We start from the raw sequence: 25,605 nt of genomic DNA, 5'->3' as shown, positions 1-25,605 counted from the left end.
TACGATGAGGTGAGGCTGCCTGCATGCTTTGCATATTATAAAGTCATTTCAATCCGGTACCATAGAGGAGGGCGAAGATCTATTGTGCCCTATTTCAAGATCAACCTGATATAAGCAGGACTAGGGCTATTACCCGCGGAAAGGGTTGAAGCTAGGTTAAACTCGTGTCTTGTGTGTATGTGGTGACATGTGATGACGTCTCTCTCCCAATTATCTCGTGCGACTAACATATTGCTGAGAGGCATCCGATGTAATTGTCCTCAACAGTTTGGTCGATGGATTAATGATTTGCGCTTTCATATACGTGGTGGCTAGGTAGTAATCAAGGAAATGGGAAGGGAGGGGGAATTTATCTGAATACTAAAGTAAGAAGGAAAATTAGGGGGAAATCTGTAAACTACAAGACAAATCGAATTTACTAGCCATAGAAATTTATTCGAAAACACATTTTAAACAACAAATTTAGAAGAAACGTGCAATTTAGAAAAAATATTGATTGTGCCATAGAAAGTTATTGAACTATCAAAGAACAAAAACATGAAATATAAAAAGTGAAACATTTTTAGTTTGAACCATTGCCATGGTTCCAACCGAGTATTTCGAGATGTCAGGCATTTTAAAAATCCTAATAATCTGGAGTAACTTCATGTATAATATGTTTACCCCTTGATCTTTTTTATCTATTTTCTTTTCCATGTTTTTCCTTTTGTTCCATGATTTTGATTAGAGCACGACCATGGGCGATATTAGCAATTATCAAACCATGGACGGTATTAAGAATTATCAACTTTCTTAAGGTCAATCTGGCATGAGTGTTGCCTACTCATAACAAGAAATGAAGAATACCAAGTACATACTCCCTTCATCCAAAAATAAGTGTCGTGGTAAAGCACATGGTAAAGTACATACTCCCAAGACAAAGGGAGTACATGATTGGAGACGCCCGAAAAAAGCACATGGTAATTATTTTTTGGGAGTATATATAGTGAACTTCCGTCATATCCCAACCGTGTGGGAGGCGACCGCAAAAAAAGTAAGGTGTACCACCTCAACATAATTAGTTTTTTCTTGTGTGTGGTATTCATGTAATTTATTGTTTGAAGTAGTTTGTACATGTTTGGATGCGGATGCGTGAACTTGTTTGTACATGTAATTTGTTGTTTGAAGTAGTTTGTACATGTTTGAATGCGGACGCGTGCTGTAGGTTGCATGCAAGATCCGAAATGCTTTATATAGGAAGGCCAAATAGATGAGACGTACTCCCTCCGTTTCGAATTATTTGTCGCAAATATGGATATATGTAGATGTATTTTAATTCTAGATACATTCATTTCTGTTGCGAGTAATTTGGAACGGAGGGAGTAGATAGACATACAGGTGTGATGTCATCCTCGAATAATGCAACATGCATGCATGCATGAGCGGCATACCGCGCGCATGTCGTACGTGGTGCATGGCCCAAGTAAGAGGTACATAAACTCATGAAGCATGCATGAACTGCAAGTCAACAAACTAGTTGAGGGGTTTTCTTTCTTCGAGAGGAAAGAAAGACAAGCGACCTCGGCCAGGCGAGTAGCCTTCCTCGCCGTCCTACGGCAGCTCCTGGTTGTCGGTGATGAGGGGGTTGTCGGATCGGTGCGAGTAGATCATGTAGATTTTGGTTTGACGCCCTAGTAGTTTCAATTTTTTGGGCCGTTCAACATCTTGGCTTTGGCAATAGTGATGGTGACGATGAATAAAGAAGCTCTAAGTACTTTTCCGTCGAGGTGATCAGCCACACAGCTAGGGATGGATTTGGAAACCGGTCTATTCAAGTAAGGATGGTGTGGCGGCGACAACATCCTTATGTTGAACTTGGGTCCTCGGCTCCATCATTGCAACGATGTTTTCTCCAGCGCCTGCGCGGAGTTTGGGAGGTAGTATGGTTTTCTCCTCCGACATGTTAGTGGGGGCGGGGGGTGCTTGCTACCTTGGCATGTTTTTTTAAATGCAATGGCTTCTTTGGTAAACTACTTTGGAGGTTTGAAAAGTTGCATATCAGAGATGAAGCCACGTCGAGCTCAAGTGAAGAGGTGATCCGTTACTTTTTCCTTTGATGGTTGTTGCAGTTGTGCCGGAGGTAGGTGATGGGCGTTGGAGTCAAGCTCAGGGAAAGTCGTCGGTCTTGATTGTAATTTTCTTTCTTGGCTGATGGTCCTTTGTGCAAAGGCTTCATTCAACTGTTCTTTTAGTTTTGTCAGGTTGGTTGTTACGTGACTTATACATGGTGCACCAGCATTGTCCTCGTCAAATTAAAGTCGAAGGAGACATTCAAGTACTAGTTTTCTGTTAAACCGAACTTTATAAACTTTGACTAAGTTTATAAAATGAATTATTAATATTTATAATACCAAATCGTTACCATTAGACTCATCGTTGAGTATATTTTCACATCATGCATATACTTGTTATTGCAAATGTTCATATTATTTCCTACAAACTTGATCAAATTTTATAAAGTTTGACCCATAACAAAGCAAAGGAAAAATTAATGTAAAAATTTGTAACACACTCCCTAATCTCCGCTTTGATTATACAGAATCGTCGTCGTCATCTTGAAACATGTCCCTTGTTGGAAATCGGTGTGAGATGTTTTAGGACCACTACAGGTACAGCAGCGCCGCCGCCACCGCAGGTCCGAGCCTCCGCCCAGGGAGTGGTACTGATCGCGCCACGGGCCGAAGCAGTCCGCGTCCGCTTCGAGCGCTGCACCTGCAGGATGTGGCTAGAAGACGACGCCCCCGAAGTTCCAGTGCCCCTCCCGGTGCCCGCAGTGCGAGACGCAGCTCACGTCGATGGTGTCCGCTGGCACGTGGAACCTCCGCTGCCGTACAATCTCCAGGAAAGTATGCCATTGTAGTACTACTGGAGTAGCTCATAAACCTTTTAGAAAAAACAGCTACTCCCTCCGTCCCATAATATAAGAGCGTTTTTGACACTACACTAGTGTCAAAAACGCTCTTATATTATGGGACGGAGGGAGTAGCTCATATGATAAACCTTGCAATAGAAGTAAAATTTTCTATTTTCCGTTGAACACATACATGACAAGATTATGTAATTGCTTGATATATGTATAGGAGTATGTAGCACTATATGTTTCTTACTGAATGTTGGTCCAGGCATAGGCAAAGGGCCGAAGGGTGCTAGAAAATATACATGTTGCAAAACATGAGCAAAGGTCGGCCACAAGTTTAGCAATGGCTGCTGAATGTAAGTAAGAGCAGGAAAATTGAGTTTTGATCATGACCGGAACACCAAAACCTCTATAGAAACCCTACGGAACCTACTCTTTCTTGCCCCTGTAGTGTGCATCATCTCTCTTCTTCAAAACCATATACCACTATCCACTTCGATCTGAAAGACAGAACGATCTGGCAAGAACCGTATCAGTCCTCCTCGCCATCGGGGCCCATGAACGAGGCAAAGGACTTGCGAAGCTTGATGATGGATTTGTCACCCTACCCTGCAAGACACAAACACAGTGTTACTTACTTGTCCAAGAGAGAGAATTACATGGTAGCACCGGTAAACATTGATTCAACTCCGTTAAAGCTGTGTGGTTACACAAGACCAAAGCAGCAGTTGTAGTAATCGGCACAGAGTGTTGAACAGACCTGCTTCAACTTCTTCAGAGATTCTTCTGCATCTGCTAGCTTCTCTGAAACTCTTTTCTCAACATCAGAAATTGTAGTCTTTTCCTTCTACCCTGTTTAAGAGGTAGGAGTAGTATTTGTGTAAGAGCAAAGGATCTTCCACACACAAGAACTGTTCAAAGACAAGCTACTACAGCAAACATCGTCCCTATTACCTCCGTTTCTAAATATAAGACGTTTTGGCAGTTTAAATTGAACTGCCAAACGTCTTAGGAACAGGGGAGTACATAAGTAGTGTAAGCATCTACTTACTTTGTAGTTCATACTGAACCATCAGCTTCTCCTTTTCAACTTCAAACTTTGAGAAAAGATCTGCAGAACATGACGTGTGGATAAGTAAGTAATCGACAATAGACATCATTCATTATGTGGCAAGAAGCTACAAATTCAGGTCTCATTATGCACAAGTATAACATGAAGATATTGGCTCATCCTTTCAAAGAAATGATAAATAATTAGGTGTATTTACTAGCCACAGTAGCACGATTTTTCATAAACTGCACACAGAGTTTGACCAGCTTTAAAGGTTAACAAAGACATGGTTTTCTTTGGATAACTTTTGACAATAATTCTCCAATATGTGTCAGGGCAATGATAACAAACTCCTTTATAATTAGACAGGATGCAGCTACTGTTCTTCTAGAGCCAAAAGCTAGGGCAAGAGCAGACTATGTTCTACATATAATGTATTTATTGCAACACGTAGAGTGTATATATGCCATAGACTTCAGAAAATATGGTAGCAGATGCCCATTCGGCATCCCTTTGAAATTCTGTATGTGTGAAGCCTTGTCTTTGCAGAACTTGGTGGCTTGAAACTTGGTGTACTCGGTCTTCAATGAACCTTCACACTGCATTGCATACAAATAAAGCTGGGACCCAAACTGTGACAATAGTTTATATAATCGGATGTTCATTGTATCGATAGAAGTTCAAAACCTCTTTGGAAGCCTTCGTTAGAGCTTTAAGAACATTCTGCCAGCTAATGCAGTCAGTAACATTTTTCAGCATTCAGAGTACAGTTCAATGAAATTCACAATTTTTATTGTCGAGAACTAGCATACGTATGTCTTCATGTTGAAGCAATGAGTAAAAAAGAGCATACCAAATCTTCACTATAAAAAGGATAGCAGAAATTTCTATTCCTACACATAGAAAGTAAAAGGCGAGTGAAATAGTTCGGTTGTTCACCTTTCCTTCTCAAACTTTGTCTTGGTGTCCTGTACCATAGATTGAATCTCTGTTGTAACGCTGAAAGTTAAAAGAATATGTTTAAATTCTACCAGCAGCTGAAAAGTGTGCAATAGACATAACTTGGGACCTTTGTCAGACAGGAAAGGCTCAAATTTTGAGCCACTGAATATACATACTGAAATGTCATCAGTTCATTATATGAATCGATCCTTCATACCGGAATGATCATGTATGATATGCTTCCTTATAAGTTCATGATCAACTGCCACAGCATTACAAAGTGCCTAATTTGTCTCTTATAAGTTTATGATCTACTGGCGCAACACTACATGCAAGACCTAAGAAGACCTAAGCAGTCATGACGAATCTGTTAAACCATGGTATGCTGCCCTGCTAATTTGGTGATGCGAACACAGATTTCCAGTGTCTAAATGCAACACAGCAGGTAGAAACAGTAACATGACTCCGAACTCTTTGCAGGCTATTCTGAGAGTGAGTCAAGAGAAAAATAGGAAGGTGGATGCATATATTCAATCAGCAAAAACTAGTTATGGTTCCACAAAGAAGGCGGATAAATCGTGTTCAAACCAATAGGTGCACGAAAAGCTTCCAGGTCCTATCGATGCATCAGTACGTACCCACTTACTCCAATCATCGGATGGGCACCCCGAGCATTCACAACCAACATGACACTCATAAATCCTAGTTCTCATCCGATTGCAGACTTCTGGAACCTAAATTCATATACATGCATACCATCTCATAACTCCAAAATCCTACCATTGAAGGGAACAAATCTCCCATAAGTTTTATTATCAACTGCCACAACATTGCAAAGTGCCTAAAATGTCTCTTACAAGTTTATGATCTACTGGTGCGAAATTACATACGAGACCTAAGCAGTCACAAACAACCTGACAACAATGGTATGCGATCCTGCTACTTTGGTGATGCAAACATAGATTTCCAATATACAAATGCAATACAGTAAACAGAAAACCTAACATAACCCCCAAGTCCTTGCAGGCCATTGTGAGAGTGAGCCAAGGACAAAATGGGAAGGTGGATGCATATATTTGATCAAAAAAACTAGCTATAGTTCCACAAAGAAGGCGGATAAATCGTCTTAAACCAACCCGTGCACACAGCGCTTTCAAGTCCTATCGTTGCATCAGTACCATACCCACTACTCCAATCATCGTATGGCCACTCAAACATTCACAAACAACATAACACTCGTAAATCCTAGTTCTCATCCAATTACAAACTTCTGGAACCTAAATTCAGGTACAGGCATACAGCAGACTAGAAGCACTGATAACATCCATAACTCCAAAATCATACCATTGAAGGGAACAAATCTCCCATAAGATTATTATCAACTGCCACAACATTGCAAAGTGCCTAAAATGTCGCCTTGCAAGTTTATGATCTAAGCAGTCACAAACAACCTGACAACAATAGTGTGCTGTGTTGCTACTTTGGTGATGCGAACATAGATTTCCAATATTTAAATGCAATGCAGTAAACAGAAACACTAATATAACCCCCAAGTCTTTGCAGGATATTGTGAGAGTCAGACACGGACAAAATGGAGAGGTGGATGCGATGCATATATTCGATAAAAAAAACTAGCTATGGTTCACTCTGAACAAGGTGGATAAATCATGCTACACCAACTGGTGCACTCAACACTTCTAAGCACTGTCATTGCATCGGTACCTACTACTTCAATCATCAAAAGGGCACCTGATCATTCACAAACCACATGACACTGGTAATTCCTAGTTCACATCCAGTTACAGACTCCTGTAGCCTAAATTCAGATACAGTGCATACATCAGGTTCAGACACAGTGCATACAGCAGGTTCGGATACAGGGTATATAGCAGGTTCAGATACAGCATACAGGGCATGCAGAAGGTTCGGATTAAGAGCACTCAGAAGCTTCAAGACTCCAGGTACTCGTAGCCACTGAATCCTAGTGTTGCAAGGCAATAAATCACCCATAAGAGTGGGGCTGGTAGAAAGAATGTGCAGACTAGCATTGCGAAATTGACCAGGGAGAAACATGGGGAGCTGAATGGGAGCGGGAGTCACCTGGAGATGGCCTGCTCGGTCTTCTTCTGGCCGTCCTTGTGAGCCTTGTCCTTTCAGGTATGTGGATAAGATCTGCAGAACACCACATGTGGATAAGTAAGTACTCGGAAACAGAGATGATTCATTATGTGGCAGGAAACTACAAATTCAGGTACCATTATGCACAACTATGAACTGAAGATATTGGCTCATCCTCTCAAACAAATAATAAATAATTAAGTGTATTTAATAGCCAGTAGCACAATTATTCATAAACTGCGCACACAGTTCAACAAGTTTTAAAGGTTAACAAAGACATAGATTTCTTTCGATACTGTTTGGCGATATAGTTCTCCATGTGTCAAGGCATAGATAACAAACTCAAATCATACGCAAATATGCTTATAATTCGACAGGACGCAGCTACTGTTCTTCTAGGGTCAAAAGCTAGGACAACAGCAGACTATGTTCTACATATATGCTTTTATCATAACACGTAGAGTGTATATACGCCATAGACTTCAGAAAATGTGGTAGCGGATGCCCATTCAGCATAACTTTAAATTATGTATGTGTGCAGCAATATCTTTGGAAGTATTCATTAGAGCTTTAAGAACATTCTGCCTGCTAATACAATCAGTAACATTGTCAGCATTCAGAGTACATCTCAATGAGCATTTACAGTTTTTATTATCAAGAAGTAGCTTATGTATGTGCTCATGTTGAAGCAATGAGTAAAAAAGAAAATATGAATTCTTCACTATAAAAAGGATAGCAGAAATTTGTATTCCTACACACCGAAAGTTAAAGGCAAGTGAAATAGTTCGGTTGTTCACCTTTCCTTCTCAAACTTTCTGCTGGTGCCCTGTACCATAGATTGAATCTCTGTTGCAATGCTGAAAGTTAAAATAATATGTTACTCCGTCTGTACTTAAATATATAATATGTTATTACAACCAGATATACTCACATATTGGTTGTAACAACATCTTATATTATGGGGCGGAGGGAGTAGTAAAGTAAATTCTGCTAGCAGCTGAAAAGTATGAAATAGACATAACTTGGGATCTTTCTCAGACAGGAAAGGCTCAAAATATCAAGCCACTGAATATGCACTTGAGATGTCATCATTTCATCATATGAATCCATCTTTCATACCGGAATGATCATGTATGCTATGCTTCCATATAAATTTATGATTAACTGCCGCAGCATTACAAAGTGCCTAAAATGTCTCCTAAAGTTTATGATCTGGTGGCGCAACACTACATGCAAGACCTAAGCAGTCATGACCAATCTGGAAACCATGGTATGTTGCCCAGCTAATTTGGTGATGCAAACACAGATTTCTAATGTCTAAATGTGACACAGCAGGTAGAAAGTAGAAACAGTAACATGAGTCCAAAGTCTTTGTAGGCCATTGTGAGAGTGGGCCAGGAGAAAAATGGGAAGACGGAAGCATAAATTCGATCAACAAAACTAGTTAGGGTTCCACAAAGAAGGCGGATAAATCGTGTTGAAACCAATAGATGCACGCAACGCTTCCAAGTCCTATCGTTGCATCAGTATGTACCCACTTACTCCAATCAACAGACGGGCACTCGAACATTCACAAACAGCATAACACTAGTAAATCCTAGTTCCCATCCAATTACAGACTTCTGGAACCTAAATTCAGAAACAGGCATACAGCAGGCTAAAAGCACCGATAACACTCATAACACCAAACTCTTACCATTGAAGGGAACAAATCTACCATAAGTTTATGATCAACTGCCATAACATTGCACAGCGCCTAAATTGTTGAGTTGTGTTGTAATGTGTTGGCTTGCATGCCCATGTAATTAGGATCACAGGCCTGCGTGCCTTATGACTCGGGCAGCGCCCGGTGTATATAAACCCTTGTTGTAACACTTGATCATCAGAGAGAGTAATTTGATCCTCCAACTTGGTATCAGTTACCAGGCCCTCCTCTTCTGTCGCCATGACTGTGCCCGGCTCCTTCTCCGCCGCCTCCGACACCGCGACCTCGCCAGGCTCCCTCTCTTCCTCGGTGACTGCTCCGGCCACCTCCTCGGCGACCTCGCCGGGCTCCACCCCGTTCATCTTCTCCGGCGCCTCTGGCAGCGCCGGTCCCTCTCAGTTCGCCCCTCTGTTCACGTCCTCGCCTTCTGCGCCGCCCGCCCCGGCTCCTCGCAACCCGATCTTCTTCGACCACATCACAAATCATATTAAGTTCCTACTCAATCCGGCGGACCACAACTACCACAAATGGAAGTCTTTCTTCCTTCTCGTTCTCGTTCGCTACGGCGTTACCTACCTCATCGAGCACCCTCCTCCACCCAACGCCGACGCCCAGTACCTGGAGCTGGACGCCCATGTGGTGCTCTGGATCTACGCCACCCTCGCCGATCCCCTCATCGACCACGTCGGCGGCGCCACCACCACTCACGCCCTCTGGACCAACAAGATCCAGGACTTCTTCCTCGCCAATCGGGCTGCGCGGTTCATGGTCCTCAACCGCTAGTACCGTAATCTGAAGCAGGGCGACCTCTCCGTCACCTGAAGCTGCTCACCGACGGCCTCGCCGACATCGACCACGTCGTCAAAGAGGTGGATCTCACGACCCAATTCCTCCATGGCCTCGACAAGCGGCTCGACACCATCCGCGTCGTCCTCGGCGACCAGGCGTCCACCATGCCCTTCGACACCGTTCTCTCCCGTGTCGTCCTGGCGGAGGAGTCCTAGGCCCAGCGCGCTGCTGAGGAGAGCGCCTCGGCGTTCGCTCTCCCTGGCGCCTCTCCTTCCGCTGGCGATCCATCTGGCTTGGACGCGCGCTCTCAGGGTGATCGCGGTGACCGCTCGGGAGATCGCGGCTCCGCTCGCTCCCAGGCTCCGGCTCCGCCCCAGCAGCCGACCCGCGGCCGTGGTGACCGCGGCGATGGCACCGACCGTGGCCGTGGGCGCGGGCGTGGCCGCCACGACTCTGGTGGCCGCGGCCCCCCGTCGCCGCCCACTCCGTTCACAGGCTACTTCGCTCCATATGGGATGGCGCTCCCTCTGCCTTGACCTGGATGGGTGCCGCCAAACTCCGCTGGGGTTCTCGGCCCCCGGCCCGGCTCTCATGCCCACGCCTACTCGATGTATCAGTCGGCGCCTTCTCCGTCATCGCCGTACTATCCGCCTGCACCTCCTTCTTGGGAGCACCTCGCCATGTTGAACGCTGCCTACAGCAATGGCGGCATCCCCCCCCCCCGCTCCGTCGACTGACTGGTACCTCGACAGTGGCGCCTCCTCCCACATCACCGGCAATCCAGGTACCCTTACCTCATCTAGTTCTTCCTTAAAGCATGTGCCTACTAGCATCCTTGTCGGCAATGGCCAACACCTCCCTGTCATGGCCACCGGTTCTGTCCACCTTCCCCCTCACGACTTCCGCCTCACCAATGTTCTCGTTTCCCCACACGTAGTCACCAGCCTCATTTCCGTTCGCAAGTTCACTAGAGAAAATTCTTGTTCCGTTGAGTTTTACCCTTGTGGTTTTCTTGTGAAGGATCTTCGAACGCGGCGGGTTCTCATGATCTCCATTAGCAACGGCGACCTCTACCCTTTCCTTGGCAATAAGGCGTCCTCGGCGTCCGCACTCCTTGCCACTGCATCACCTGACCTATGGCATCGTCGGCTCGGCCACCCCGGCGTTCATACTCTCTCCACTTTAGCTACAACTGTTCTTCCCGATTGTAATAAGGAGGCTCACACACCTTGTACTGCTTGTCAGCTCGGCCGACAGCCTCGGCTCCGCTTTCCCTCTTCCTTTAGTAGATCTTTTGCAGCATTTGATCTCATACATTGTGATTTGTGGACCTCACCGGTTGTAAGCTTCTCGGGTTATCAATATTATCTTATTGTGTTGGATGATTACACTCACTACTCATGGACTTTTCCTCTCCGACAAAAATCCGACACGTCCACTACTCTACAACGCTTCTTTTCCTTTATCCACACCCAATACAACACAGTGATCAAAGCCATGCAATGCGACAACGGTGGTGAGTTCATCAACACCTCCCTCCGTACGTTCTTCTCCTCCAACGGCATCGCTTACCGTTTCTCTTGTCCACATACGTCACCAAAAAACGGCAAGGCTGAATGCCTCCTTCGCACAACCAACGACATAGTACGGACCCTACTCTTTCAAACCAATCTCACCCCTCCCTTTTGGGTTGAAGCTCTTCACACCGCTGCATACTTACTCAATAGGCGCTTCTCACGTGTTATTTCTAGTGTTACGCCATACTACCTCCTCCATGGCTCACATCCCACATATGATCATCTTCGAGTCTTTGGTTGTTTGTGCTTTCCTCACACAGCCTCTACCATGGCTCACAAGCTCTCTCTCCCCGCTCTGTCCACTACGTCTTCCTTGGGTATCCCCTAGAACACAAGGGGTATAGGTGTTTTGATCTGGACTCGCGCCGCGTTATCGTTTCTCGCCATGTCATTTTTTACGAAACGTGTTTCCATACACGCAGCCACACACCCGCACGTCCACAGACGATCTCACACACCGAATCTCCCCTTCCAGACCGCTGGCAGCTCCAGCTTCCTCGGATCCACCACCGGATTGGCCAGATCCGCCGGGCCCCACCACCCCGTGCGCGTTCGTCGCGACGCGCCACCCACGCCTGGCTCCACCACGTGCCCTCGCCCCACGGGCCGTTCTCGCGGGTCCAGCACTACCGCCCCGACCGCGTCCACTCCCACCCAATCCCCACCCGCCTCTGCCGCACCTGCCAGCCCCACTGCGACCGCATCCTCCTCGCTCCCTGCGCCCCGCCGATCGGATCAACCTATCACCAGCCCCACCGAATCCTCCTCAGGTTCCCCGCCCCCATGCACTCCTCCACACCATGTACCGCCTCGTGCCATCTCTGTTGCACCGCCAAACAACGCCCACAAAATGTCCACTCGCTCCAAATCTGGGTTTTGCATGCCCCGTCGCCTCTTCCTTGCGACACCACATCCACCTCCATCTCACCCATTCCACCCACCTACAAATCAGCCCTCAAAGACCCTAATTGGCGACACGCTATGCTAGATGAGTACACTGCTTTAATGAATAACTCTACGTGGTCTTTGGTGCCTAAGCCTGCAGGTGTTAATGTGGTCATGGGGAAGTGGATCTATCGCCACAAATTCAACATGGATGGCTCCTTGGCACAGTAGAAAGCTCGATGGGTGCTTCGCGGTTTCACTCAACGGGAGGGTGTGGACTATGATGAGACGTTCAGCCCCGTGGTCAAGCCAGCTACTATCCGTGTGGTTTTGAGTATTGCCACCACTCACTCCTGGCCAATCCACCAAATGGACGTCAAGAATGCCTTCCTCCATGGTGACCTCAACGAGCTCGTCTACTGCTCTCAGCCAGCTGGTTTTGTTGACAATGCCCGTCCGAATCATGTTTGCCGACTCCACAAGTCTCTTTACGGACTCAAGCAAGCCCCTCGCACGTGGTTTCTTCGCTTTCAGGCATTCCTTCTCACCCTTGGTTTTCATGGCTCCAAGAGTGACACCTCCTTGTTCATTCTTCATCATGGTACCTCCATCGCCTACTTACTCGTGTACGTCGATGATATCATTTTGACAGCCAGTTCTCCTCAAACACTACACCACGTCATCTCTGCTCTCAAGTCCGAGTTCTCCATGACCGATATGGGGCCTCTCCATCATTTTCTTGGCATCAACGTCACCCCGAACTCCTCGGGGCTCTTCCTCAGTCAGTCAGCAACAGTACACCTTGGAGGTTCTTGAGCGTGCCAACATGCTCCATTGTAAGCCCATCTCCACCCCCATTAATTGACACGAGCTCTAAGATGTCTCTCACTCATGGTCAGCTCCTCTCCAACCCCACCTATTATCGCAGCCTAGCCGGCGCCCTTCAGTATCTCACCTTGACCAGGCCGGACATCTCATATGCCGTCCAACAGGTGTGCCTCTTTATGCATGAGCCACGAGACACTCATATGCAGCTCGTCAAACGAATTCTTCGTTACCTCCAAGGCACCTCCCACTATGGCTTACAATTCTACAAGTCATCCTCCAAGGAACTCATCGCATACACAGATGCGGACTGGGCCGGTTGCCCTGACACACGGAAATCCACATCGGGCTTTTGTGTTTTCCTTGGTTCCAACCTCATATCTTGGTCCTCCAAACGACAGGCAACTGTTTCTCGTTCTAGTGCGGAGGCCGAGTATCGCAGTGTGGCCAACTGCGTTGCCGAGTCTTGCTGGTTACGCCAACTCCTTCACGAACTCAAGTGTCCACCACAGCGTGCCACAATCGTCTATTGTGACAATATCAGCGCCTCCTACCTTGCGTGCAATCCGGTCCAACATCAACGCACCAAGCACATCGAGATCGATCTTCATTTTGTGCGTGATCGGGTTGCCTTCGGTGACGTCCGCGTGTTGCACGTCCCTTCGAGCTCTCAATTTGCTGATTTGTTCACAAAAGGATTGCCATCTCCGGTGTTCCACGAGTTTCGATCCAGCCTCAACATCCACGCCAATGGAGTTCCGGCTGAGGGGGGGTGTTGAGTTGTGTTGTAACGTGTTGGCTTGCATGCCCATGTAATTAGGATCACAGGCCTGCATGCCTTATGACTCGGGCAGCGCCCGGTGTATATAAACCCTTGTTGTAACACTTGATCATCAGAGAGTAATTTGATCCTCCAACTTAAATTATGTCTCTTGAGAGTTTGTGATCTATTGGCGCAAAATTACATACAAGACCTAGGCGGTCACAAACAACCTGACAACCATGGTATGTGATCCTGCTACTTTGGTGGGCACATAGATTTTCAATATATAAATGCAATGCGATGCAGTGAACAGAAACACTAACATAACACCCCAAGTCTTTGCAAGTTATTGTGACACTGAGCAAAGGACAAAATGGGAAGGTGGACGCGTATATTCGATAATAAAAAAAACTAGCTATGGTTCACTCTGAACAAGGTGGATAAATCGTGTCAAACCAATCAGTGCATGAAACACTCCTAAGCCTATGTTCACACTGGTACCTACAATTCCAATCATCAAAACGGCACCTGATCATGCACAAACAACATGACACTGATAACACGGAGTAGTTCTCATCCAGTTACAGATTGCTGAAGCCTAAAATGAGATACATGGCATACAGCAGGTTCAGATACAAGGCATACAATAGGTTCAGATACGGGGCATACAGGAGGTTCAGATACAGGGAAACACAAATTACACACTCTTCGCTACTGAATAGTGAATTCTAGCGTTGCAGGCAACAAAACTCCCATAAGCGGGGCTGGTAGAAAGAATATGCACACTAGCGTCGGAGCAAACACCCAGGAATCATACGGCCAAATCAGTGAAGCACGCGAAAATCCGACACAAATCGAGCGTGGGAGAGAGAGGAGGAGGAGGAGAAGGGGGCGCGGCCAGGAAACCCTCGGTCTCTTCCATCCAGAAACGCCGCGAGCGGGACGCGCGGAGCGCAGAGCAGCGGCGCGAATAGCTGGGGAGGGAGGTAGGGGGAGGGGAGGCACCTGTCGAGCTCGAGCTCGCGGTCGCAGTCGTCCATGTCGCGCCGCCTCTTGTCGGGCCGTGGCCTCGTCCGGGGTCCTGGGCTCCACCCCTCTTGCTGCCGCTCGCCCTCACATTCGCTGCGGTCGAGATCGCTCGCCGGTGGGCGGCGGTGGTGCTGCTGGTAAGGGCATATCCAGCCGCGCCCTCAGGAATGCCTTCCCAGGTAATTTTTTCGCGCCGGCGCCAAAAAAACGGCCCAGTCGCGTCCCAGGAGCCTGATTTTCGCCGTCCTGGACCGAAAACAGCGCCGACGGACCCAGGCCGAACCCGGCGCGCTGGGGGCGCTCGGGGGCGCCAGGGCAAACTGTTTTGGCGCGAAACAGCCGCGGGCTCGCCGCGTTAGCGACACGGCGCCTCGTCTTCTCCCAACGGCCTCGGTTCCTGCGGGGAATCAATGCCAAGGCTGCCGCCGGTCAGCCTTGCCATTGATTCCTCACGGGCGGCGGGTCACGGGACGGCGCGACGACGCCTCCCCTCCCTCGCACGCGTACACATGGGTGCGGCGCGGCTATAAAGCCGGTGGCCTGCACTCGCCTGTGTTCACACCAGCCCCGCCCCTCGCCGTCGCCCAGCCCCTCCCTCTCCCTACCTCTCCCGAGCGCCGCCGCCCAGCCCCTCCCTCTATCTCTCTACCTCTCCCGAGCCCGTCGCCATGGCGGAACGCTTCCCCGGAGACAAGGTGACGGCCAACGGCTTCGGCCGCTGTTCGCTCCGCGAACAGGAGTCCTAGCTCCTGTTCCAGGCGAACATCCCGGCGCCGCCGGACATCCGCGCCGGGCCGACGGGGTGGAGACTCAGCGCCGGGGGAATGCCCATTCCCCCGTTGCCCGACGCCGTGGCGAAGCCGACGTACTTCATCGAGGAAGTCGAGGTCGTGCGCGTTTCCCTCACCGCCGCCCAACTCTCCCTCCCCCAGTACACCGCCGACAACCACGCGGCTTGGGCGGCGTATTTCGAGCGCCGCCAGCAGCAGCGCTTGGCGTCCATCAACGGCGCGCCGGTGGTCGGCGGCCGGCACAACAGCCAGGGGCGCCACCTGTGGTGGGGCGTCCCCGGCCGCATACTCGAGGGCATGCTGACGTACCTCGAGGGCGGCAACGACCCGCCGTTGGCGTACCCGGCGAGGGCGGTCGCCCCGGCGCAGCACCGACGCGCCGGGCCATGGGCGCCAAGGAGGTTCGGGTCCTCCTCCTCTTCTTCCTCCTCCCGGTCTTCATCGCACTCCTCCGGCACTCCGGCCCTGCTCGGCGTCAAGGCCGAGCCCGCGGTGGAGACGCCGCTCGGCCGGCGCACTCGCAGCGCCGGCACTGTCATCAACGAGGGCGGCCGGCGCGCCTACTCGTCGGCTCCTCCTCCGCGCTTCGTCAAGCCAACGACGGAGCCGGGGCTCGTGCCGGTGAAGACGGAGCCGGGGCTCGCGCCGGTGAAGGAGCCGGCCGCGCCGGTAACGAAGAGCTCGACGACGACGACGCGGCCCTGGAATGGGCGCGCAGGGACTCCATAGCGATGGAGAAGGAGCGCCTGGAGAAGGCGAAGGAGCGCCAGCACGCCGCCCTGCTTCGCTTCGCGGAGCGTCGACGCGGCCGCGACGAAGGCGGAGTCGTCGTCATCTGCGACAACGACGACGACGACGATGCGCCGGCACCAGTCCGCCATGGCGACGCCGGACAGGGGTCCAGTAGGGGCGCCCGCGTCAAGGAGGAGAAGGCCGACGATGACGATGGCGGCGACAGCGGCGACTTCAGCTAGTTTTTCCTTTAGATTAGTTTATGTATATGTGCTACGTAATGAAAATCCGCGAACTTCGCCGAAATGTGCCGAAATTTATCGTGTTTGGCCGAAATTCATCGTGTTTAAGCTGAACTTCGTCGAACTTCTTTTATTTTAAAACGTGCCTGGGGGCGGCCCTGGGGCCGGCGGCTAGGGACCAACTCGCCCCCAAGCCCAATTTTTACGCCGGCTCACCCCCTGGGGGGCCAACCGCTGGAGATGCCCTAAGCTGGACGATACCTCCGCTTCGCCCCGGTGTGTGCCGTGTGCGTGTGCGTGTGGGGTTTCTTTTTTTTTCTTTTTTCTTTTTCGAGTGACTCTTGTGCGTGTGGGTGTGGGTGTGTGAAGGAGAGGGAAATACTACTAGCCCTTTTTCCCTTTCGACAATTCTTTTTATTGAGGGGATTTTGACAATTCTACTCCTATATATCCTTTCCCTTGCCAATAACATACTCTTACTTAAAAAAGGCTAATAACATGATCAGTGGCGTTTACATTGTTCCCTGAAAACCTAAAACCTATGTCAGCGGCTAGGGTAATTAGGGCTTCAAGGGGACCCGTCTTCCGGCACTGTCCTTCGGCGACTCCCATCGCTGACGACCTCTCGGCCGTTGGTGGAGAGGGGGTGTCACCGGATCCCGCGCATACGGTCATGTAGCTTTGGGTTTTAGGGTTATAATATCTTAGGTTTGTGGTTGTTCGATGTCATGGCTTTGGCAAGGGTGACGGCGGCGTCGAATAATAAAGCTTCCTTCCTCAACATAACCTTCTGCTCGTTGGTGGGTGATGGATCTGGTTGCTAGTATGTTCATGTGGGGATGGTATGGCAGCGACAATATCCCTATGGTGGATTTGTATCCTCGGAGTCTGTCGTTGTGACGATGTTTGCTCCATAGTCAGCGCAGAGCTCGAGAGGTAGTGCAGGAGCAGATGTAGATAGCGATTTACGTTGATGGCAACCGGAAGATGGTGGATCGTGTTTTGGGTTCTAGTTGGCGGTTGGCAGCTATGGTTTCCTCCTCTGATATAATCGTCGAGTGAGGAAGGCAGATCTGGAGTTTGATGGTGTGTTCAGGGTGCTGCCACGACTAGGTTTTTTCAACATCACTAGTTTCGCCTTTGGTAAATTACTTTAGAGACCCGAAAAGTTGCAAATCAGCGATGGAGCAGCATTGAGATTGTGTGAATAGGTGATTCAACACGTTTTTTTTTTATGGCTGTTGCGGTGGTGCCGAAGGCAGGTAGCGAGTGTTGGTGTCAGGTTTAAGGGGCTCTTTGATCTTCATTACTATAATTTTCTATCTTGGTTGTAGGTCCTTTGTTTAAGGGCTAGAGTTTCATTGTCTTTTCAGTATTGTCAAATGCCTACGTGGCATTTAACTTGATATTTATTATACCAATGAATGAGACGGCCATGGCTGTGTGGCGCTAGCTCCACCATAACCAGGCGGGGGCAGCTGCGCCTTGCGGAAGGGACGGTGGCGCCGGCGCGCTATGGTAGGGTGACAACGACTGCCGGCCGACAACGGTGGTGATGGCGTCCATCTATCCATGATCAACGGCGCCGTACGAAGTTGGATGCGGCGGCTATGCATGCAGTCTATGATGTTCTCCCGACCAACTACGTGGTACCTACTTCCCGCAAAAGCCCGTAGTAGGTACCATGCGCGTGTATTCGACGATGGAGACGACGGGCGGGACTCGAGACTGTTACAGGTGCGACGGATGGAAAATGCACCGCTGCAGGGGCGCTTCTGGAGGCAATGATGCTAAACATATAAAGAGTTATACATAATTACACGCTGATTAGAATTTTTTCCATCTACTAATCAATCATAAACTTGCCCTCTTCTTGATTTTCAGGGGATGGACCGCCTCGTCACCTATTAACCAATCAAATTAATTCTCTTTGTAAAAGCTTGTAACTCGTTTGTACGTGTAGCATTACTCCTTCTGAAGGCTGCGCACGGTGCCACAACACAGCAACTCTTCTAAAAAAAAAAGCAACGGTGGCTCACCGGTTGTGTGCTACGAGCGGCTCGGCCCGGCTCCGAAGTTGCCTATTGATGGCAGCTGAAAATGTTCAACCTATATACGTAAAATTTCCAATATGTATTTTAAAAAAGTTTAAATATATATATGGAAAATGGAAACGAATCGAAAAGGAGAACAAAAATGAAAAATAATAACACTCAAAAGGAAACCCATAGAGAAAATACATAGTAGAAAAAAGGGGGGAGATTCTAAAAACCGATTTGTACTCATCCATATAAACTTTCTAAAACCGTGCTATTGGGCCATCTCACAAAGACAAACACTTTCTTCTGTCTTGCAGTAAGCGAAACATAGCATTGAGGGAAGACTGATGTTGTTGGAGGACATGTTGTTACCAGGTACATTGGGGCCTACGGTGCAATTTATATACCTGATTTCTCTACTCTCTATTTCCGCTATTTAAAAAGAACCTAAGGTTTGATCTTTCACATGTTTTACTTCATAGTTTAATAAATGGAACTGGTTCAGATTTTTACTGGTCGGACCGCTGGTTCACCGGTTCGATTGTTGGTTCGCTAGGTGCAAAATATAATATATTTTGTTGTAGGAAAGGTCAAAAAGATTATTTACTTCATTTAGTACAACAACTAGGGTGAGATTTAGTGGTTATTGGGCCAAGTTTAGCTCATTTGACCCATCACAACTTGACCTAAGTTTGAATCCCATTCAATGCAATTTATTTTGCACACTCGGCGGAGGTAGCATCTCTGGTTCAACTACTCCAGTTTTTAACCACGGTTCATATAAAAACCAGCAGGTTCACTCGGCGGAGTACTGAGCTTCTGTTAAAAGGACACCGGAAACGGTAAACAAGGAATACGCTTTGGAGTCAAAAATACGCTTGCATTTATATCTGTCACCGGTTTCACCGCTCACTGCTCCTCCCCCATCCCAGTGGATCCCAGTGGGAAGCAGTCCTCCCACAAGTCACCGGCCCGACTGCCGAGGTGCCCGATGGAGATGGACGGCGGAGGCTGGCGGGGAAGGATGAAGCTGCGCAGCAACGGCGGGAGGCTTCAGCGAGCGGCCACATTGCTGCGGTAAGAGCAGTGCGGTGCGTGGGAAGCGGCTCGTCCAGGGCGCCGCTGCGGGCTTCCGGCGCCGAGGCTCCGTCACGCGAACCGCGGCGGCCCTGGCCGAGAGGGAGGGTTTCGTGCGGCGAGGCGGCCGGTGGTGAACGCCAGCGCCAGTGCTGGTGAATTCGGATCTGTTCGTCAGGACGGCGGCTTGTCGGCGGCTCGCGATTGGATCCGCGGCGCTAAGAGAAGAGAATCCGTTCCACGCCCAGCACAGGTAAATTTCGATTCACTAGTGGAAATCAATGAAATCAGTACTGTGTTCTGCGTAACTGAATATGTCTTCAAAGTTTCAGACTGGGAGCAATAAAACAAGAGTAGACACCATCATCAAACTATACACATGGAGAAATTTCTGTGGCGAACCGGCTACCTTATTACGATGGTGGTGTGTGTTTACTATCGCTACCTGCATATCCCAAAAGCAGAAACATCATCTTGCGAGATCTTCAACCAGTTCAGACATATGGATGCTCCCGTTTGTTGTCTCGTTGAAAGGGACAACAGCCGAAGATGGCTCTCCATAGTTGTGCGCATATCGGTTACGTTCGCAAGCACTAGCGGCGTGCAATTGGAGTCTCCTCATCATCTCCAGTCTTTCTGCAACTTCCTTCATTGTTGGCCTGTTGTCCCCCCTTGGGCTAAGGCAGTGCACTGCGAGTTCGGCCATGTTCTCGAGCACCACCGCAACTGCCTCTTAGTATAAAGTTCAATAGCCCCTATTCAGCGCCTATTAGTATAAAGTTTTTTGTCTGATGGATGGACGTCAACAACCACACACGTTAACCACTAGAGAAAGCTCAGTTTGTTGATTAACCAAGGAGACAGAGCTCTTTGACCTTTCATTCAGTACAAATATTAAACATATACTAGTATTATATACCACTATACATTATTTGAATAAATAAAACTTAAATTCAAAAAAGCATTCACAAAAACCATGAATTATAAAGAAAAGTTCACAAAAATGAAAAAAGTTCATGAATTTGAAAAAAATCATCGAATTTGAAAAATTGTTCATCAATTTTTTTAAAAGTTCATCGAATTTTAAAAAATCATCATTTTATTTGAAAAAGTTCATTAATTTTGAAAAAAGCACATTGTTTTTTAAAGAAAGTTCACGAATTAAAAGAAAATTTTCATGCATTTAGGAAAAGAAAAAAAATGAAAAAAAAACAGTTCCAAGAAAAAAGAAAAAACGAACGAAACCCTTCCAAGAAAAAAGAAAGAAGAAAGAAGAAAAAGAATAAAATTGTTGTACTGGGTTGCTGGGTTTGTTATCGCTGGCTGTAGATATCGAGGAGGTCATGGTTCGATATCTAGCTCAACAATTCCCTGCCCTTTTTTCCCACTCTTTGAAGCAGTCTCTTTCAGTTGCTCTGGCGCTCGACACCCCTGATCTGAACCTCTTCCTAGCCCCTAGACTCTCCCATGCAGCCAATCTTGAGCTTACAGCTTTGCGCATTATTTTAGCCCCCGTTAACCTGCAGGTTGCAGATGTGAGAATTAGTAGGAAAATGGCAAATCACTCACCACCAAGGCGGCGTACAAGGAGACTTGGGCATCCACTCCGATCGACCCCATTGCACCTGCAATCTGGAAGAACTACGCCCCGAACAAATGCAGATTATTCATCTGGCTGGCGCACAAGGACCGCGTATACACAAATGGACGTCGCTTCCGAAGATCGATTGCAACTTCTGACGCCTGCCCATTATGCGGGCACTGTGAGAGCATTGATCATCTTCTGTTCAATTGCCCCTTGCTGCGTCCGCTGTGGGATCATCTCGGCAGCCTCCAAGACGTGAGACCTTGCAGCCTCCTCCACATCTGGAAAGCTCCAATTCATGAGAAAGTTCGTTCCACTGTGATCTTGGCGCTGCTCTGGAACATTTGGAAAAGACGCAATGCCAAAGTGTTCCGCAATGACACTCAGGGCCTCCACTGCATCGCCAGGGCGGCAGCCGACGACCTGATTCTCTGGTCCAACAAATGTACAAATGTTCAGAAACAAAATCTGATACGTGACTGGGCCACTATGTTGTTTCATCTTGCCGCGAGATTGTAGGCAAACTGTAACTTTCACCCTTCCCTTACTTCTCTCACCCCCGACTACCCATGTAACTCTTGCTACTCTTTGTAACCGATTGATGCTGTTAATATATGTTCAGGCTGGCGTAAGCCCGCCGTTGACGCGTCAAAAAAAAAAATGGTTCGAACCACGTCCACGCAGAAAGCAGTAGAAACGGGCGCCAACTACCAAATATGGAATGCCTCAACACTGCCGCCATTGCCATAACCTATTGCTTTCTGGGCCTTTTGGTCTGGTCCCAGTCTGATGCTACTACAACCCGGTGCACCCAATCCAAATTATCCTTTTTTGCGCGGAAATTAAAATTATCATATTTGCATGTGTTGAATATTTTCTGGGAATAAATAACGCCGTAGTAAAAACAAGAATCCATCATGCTACGAAATTTCATATTCAAATGTGAAAAATAGTATGAGAAACAAAAATGACAAATTCATCAAAAATAAATGTGCCGAATTCTAGGCCTGATTTGCATTAGCTATTCTGAGTTTGGATCTAAATATTTTTATATACCATGATAAATATCTATTGTACTTATTCTCACTGAATATCATAATTTTTAATGTTTAAGAGACATTATGGATATCGGGTGCACCACAAGGGGAGCGGCTATTCTCGCTTGACGCAAGACACACACGCCTCATCTCAAGCACTCGCGACAACGGGACGGCCCCAGCGCGCGACTATAAGCGGACGTCTCATAGGGACCAGTGAGCACAGGGACGCACGCGTTTATTTTTTGTTTCTTCCTTCCATTTTTCACATTTTTTTGCTTTCTCTTTTACCTTTCTTATATTTAGAAATATTCTAAATACATATATAATTCAAAAATAATTTTACATATTTTAAAAAAAATCTAAAAATGTTAATCATGCATTTAATTTTTTTAAGCACGTATGAAAAAAAAATTATACATTATATATACGAAAAAATGTTAATCATGTATCTGAAAATTGTTAAAAGTATGTAAAAATGTTCCTATTGTATACAAAAAATATGAAACGTGTGATAAATAAAGAAGACATCAAAAAATATATTTGAAAAAAGTTAATATGTATTTAAAAATGTTAAATGTGTAACAAAAAATGCTCCTAATGTATACAGAAAATGTAAAATATATATTACAAAAATAGACATGAAAATATATATGTTTGAAAATAATGTTAATCATGTATTTTTGAAATGTAACTCCGCCTATGTTGTCTCAACATAGCCGGTCCCAAGCCCGGGTAAAGGAGGAGGGTTGTGATAGGCTTGGCGAGCCAACGTAAAAACTCAGCCACTCTTATGAAGATGAAACCCAAAAGGTTTTCGTTGGGGCGTAACCCTCTCAGCGACGCGCTACATCGGAACCCGGGTGTGGTGGAAAATGGGCAAGGGCCGAGCCGTCACCCCCAAGGTGGTGCGCTGTATCTTGATCCGGATACGGTGGCAAGTGAGCGAGGATCGGGTCGTCGCATCCTTAGTGGCGCGCTACATCGGCGCCCGGATGTAGTGAAAAATGGGCAAGGGTCTTCGCATTTGACTCGACGAGTGCGAAGGGTAAGGAAGCTAGCCGAGCCTAGGAGGATTCGCTTAGGTAGCTGGAACGTAGGGTCTCTGACAGGGAAGCTTCGGGAGCTAGTTGATGCAGCGGTGAGGAGAGGTGTTGATATCCTTTGCATCCAAGAAACCAAATGGAGAGGACAGAAGGCGAAGGAGGTGGAGGATACCGGCTTCAAGTTGTGGTACACAGGGACGGCTGCAAACAGAAATGGTGTAGGCATCTTGATCAACAAGAGCCTCAAGCATGGAGTGGTAGACGTCAAGAGACGTGGGGACCGGATTATCCTGGTCAAGCTGGTAGTTGAGGACTTGGTTCTCAATGTTATCAGCGCGTATGCCCCGTAAGTAGGCCACAATGAGAACACCAAGAGGGAGTTCTGGGAAGGCCTGGAAGACATGGTTAGGAGTGTACCAATTGGTGAGAAGCTCTTCATAGGAGGAGACCTCAATAGCCACGTGGGTACATCTAACACAGGTTTTGAAGGGGCGCACAGGGGCTTTGGCTATGGCATCAGGAATCAAGAAGGAGAAGATGTCTTAAGCTTTGCTCTAGCCTACAACATGATTGTAACTAACACCTTCTTTAGAAAGAGAGAATCACATCTGGTGACTTTTAGTAGTGGCCTACACTCTAGCCAGATTGATTTCATCCTCTCGAGAAGAGAAGATAGGCGTGCGTGCCTAGACTATAAGGTGATACCTGGAGAGAGTGTTGTACCCCAGCATAAGCTAGTGGTTGCTGACTTCCGCTTTCGGATTCGTGTCCAGCGGGATAAGCGTGCCAAAGTCGCTAGAACGAAGTGGTGGAAGCTCAAGGGGGAGGTAGCTCTAGCGTTCAAGGAGAGGGTCATTAAGGAGGGCCCTTGGGAGGAAGGAGGAGATGCGAACAATGTGTGGACAAAGATGGCGACTTGCATTCATAAGGTGGCCTCGGAGGAGCTTGGAGTGTCCAGGGGAAGGAGAAGCGAAGATAAGGATACCTGGTGGTGGAATGATGATGTCCAGAAGGCGATTAAAGAGAAGAAAGATTGCTTCAAACGCCTATACCTGGATAGGAGTGCAGACAACATAGAGAAGTACAAGATGGCAAAGAAGGCCGCAAAGCGAGCTGTTAGTGAAGCAAGGGGTCGGGCATATGAGGACCTCTACCAACGGTTAGGCACGAAGGAAGGTGAAAGGGACATCTATAAGATGGCCAAGGTCCGAGAGAGGAAGACGAGGGATATTGGCCAAGTCAAATGCATCAAGGACGGAGCAGGCCAACTCTTAGTGAAGGACGAGGAGATTAAACATAGATGGCGGGAGTACTTCGACAAGCTGTTCAATGGGAAGAATGAGAGTTCTACCATTGAACTGGACGACTCCTTTGATGAGACCAGCATGCGTTTTGTGCGACGAATTCAGGAGTCTGAGGTCAAGGAGGCTTTAAAAAGGATGAAAGGAGGCAAGACGATGGGCCTTAATTGTATCCCCATTGAGGTGTGGAAAGGTCTCGGGAACATAGCGATAGTATGGCTAACCAAGCTTTTCAACCTCATTTTTCGGGCAAACAAGATGCCAGAAGAATGAAGACGGAGTATATTAGTACCAATCTTCAAGAACAAGGGGGGTGTTCAGAGTTGTACTAATTACCGTGGAATTAAGCTGACGAGCCATACAATGAAGCTATGGGAGAGAGTCATTGAGCACCGCTTAATAAGAATGACAAGCGTGACCAAAAATTAGTTTGGTTTCATGCCTGGGAGGTCGACCATGGAAGCCATTTTCTTGGTACGACAACTTATGGAGAGATACATGGAGCAAAAGAAGGACTTGCATATGGTGTTCATTGACTTGGAGAAGGCCTATGATAAGATACCGCGGAATGTCATGTGGTGGGCCTTGGAGAAACACAAAGTCCCAGCAAAATACATTACCCTCATCAAGGACATGTACGATAATGTTGTGACAAGTGTTCAAACAAGCGATGTCGACACTAATGACTTCCCAATTAAGATAGGACTGCATCAGGGGTCAGCTTTGAGCCCTTATCTTTTTGCATTGGTGATGGATGAGGTCACAAGGGATATACAAGGAGATATCCCATGGTGTATGCTCTTTGCGGATGATGTGGTGCTAGTTGACAATAGTCGGACGGGGTAAATAGGAAGTTAGAGTTATGGAGACAAACTTTGGAATCGAAAGGGTTTAGGCTTAGTAGAACTAAAACCGAGTACATGATGTGCGGTTTCAGTACTACTAGGTGTGAGGAGGAGGTTAGCCTTGATGGCCAGGTGGTACCTCAGAAGGACACCTTTCGGTATTTGGGGTCAATGCTGCAGGAGGATGGGGGTATTGATGAAGATGTGAACCATCGAATCAAAGCCGGATGGATGAAGTGACGCCAAGCTTCTGGCATTCTCTGTGATAAGAGAGTGCCACAAAAGCTAAAAGGCAAGTTCTACAGGACGACGGTTCGACCCGCAATGTTG

General features: G+C 47.6%; 1 pseudogene; it reads right to left on the bottom strand.

Moving 5' to 3' along the window:
- Nucleotides 1-3,114: 3,114 nt before the first annotated feature.
- On the bottom strand, nucleotides 3,115-8,954 carry LOC125554946 (annotated as a pseudogene).
- Nucleotides 8,955-25,605: the final 16,651 nt, after the last annotated feature.

The sequence above is a fragment of the Triticum urartu genome, chromosome 4 (genome assembly GCF_003073215.2).
Source record: "Triticum urartu cultivar G1812 chromosome 4, Tu2.1, whole genome shotgun sequence".
Taxonomy (NCBI): Eukaryota; Viridiplantae; Streptophyta; class Magnoliopsida; order Poales; family Poaceae; genus Triticum; species Triticum urartu.
This window is presented reverse-complemented; position numbering and strand designations above follow the sequence as displayed.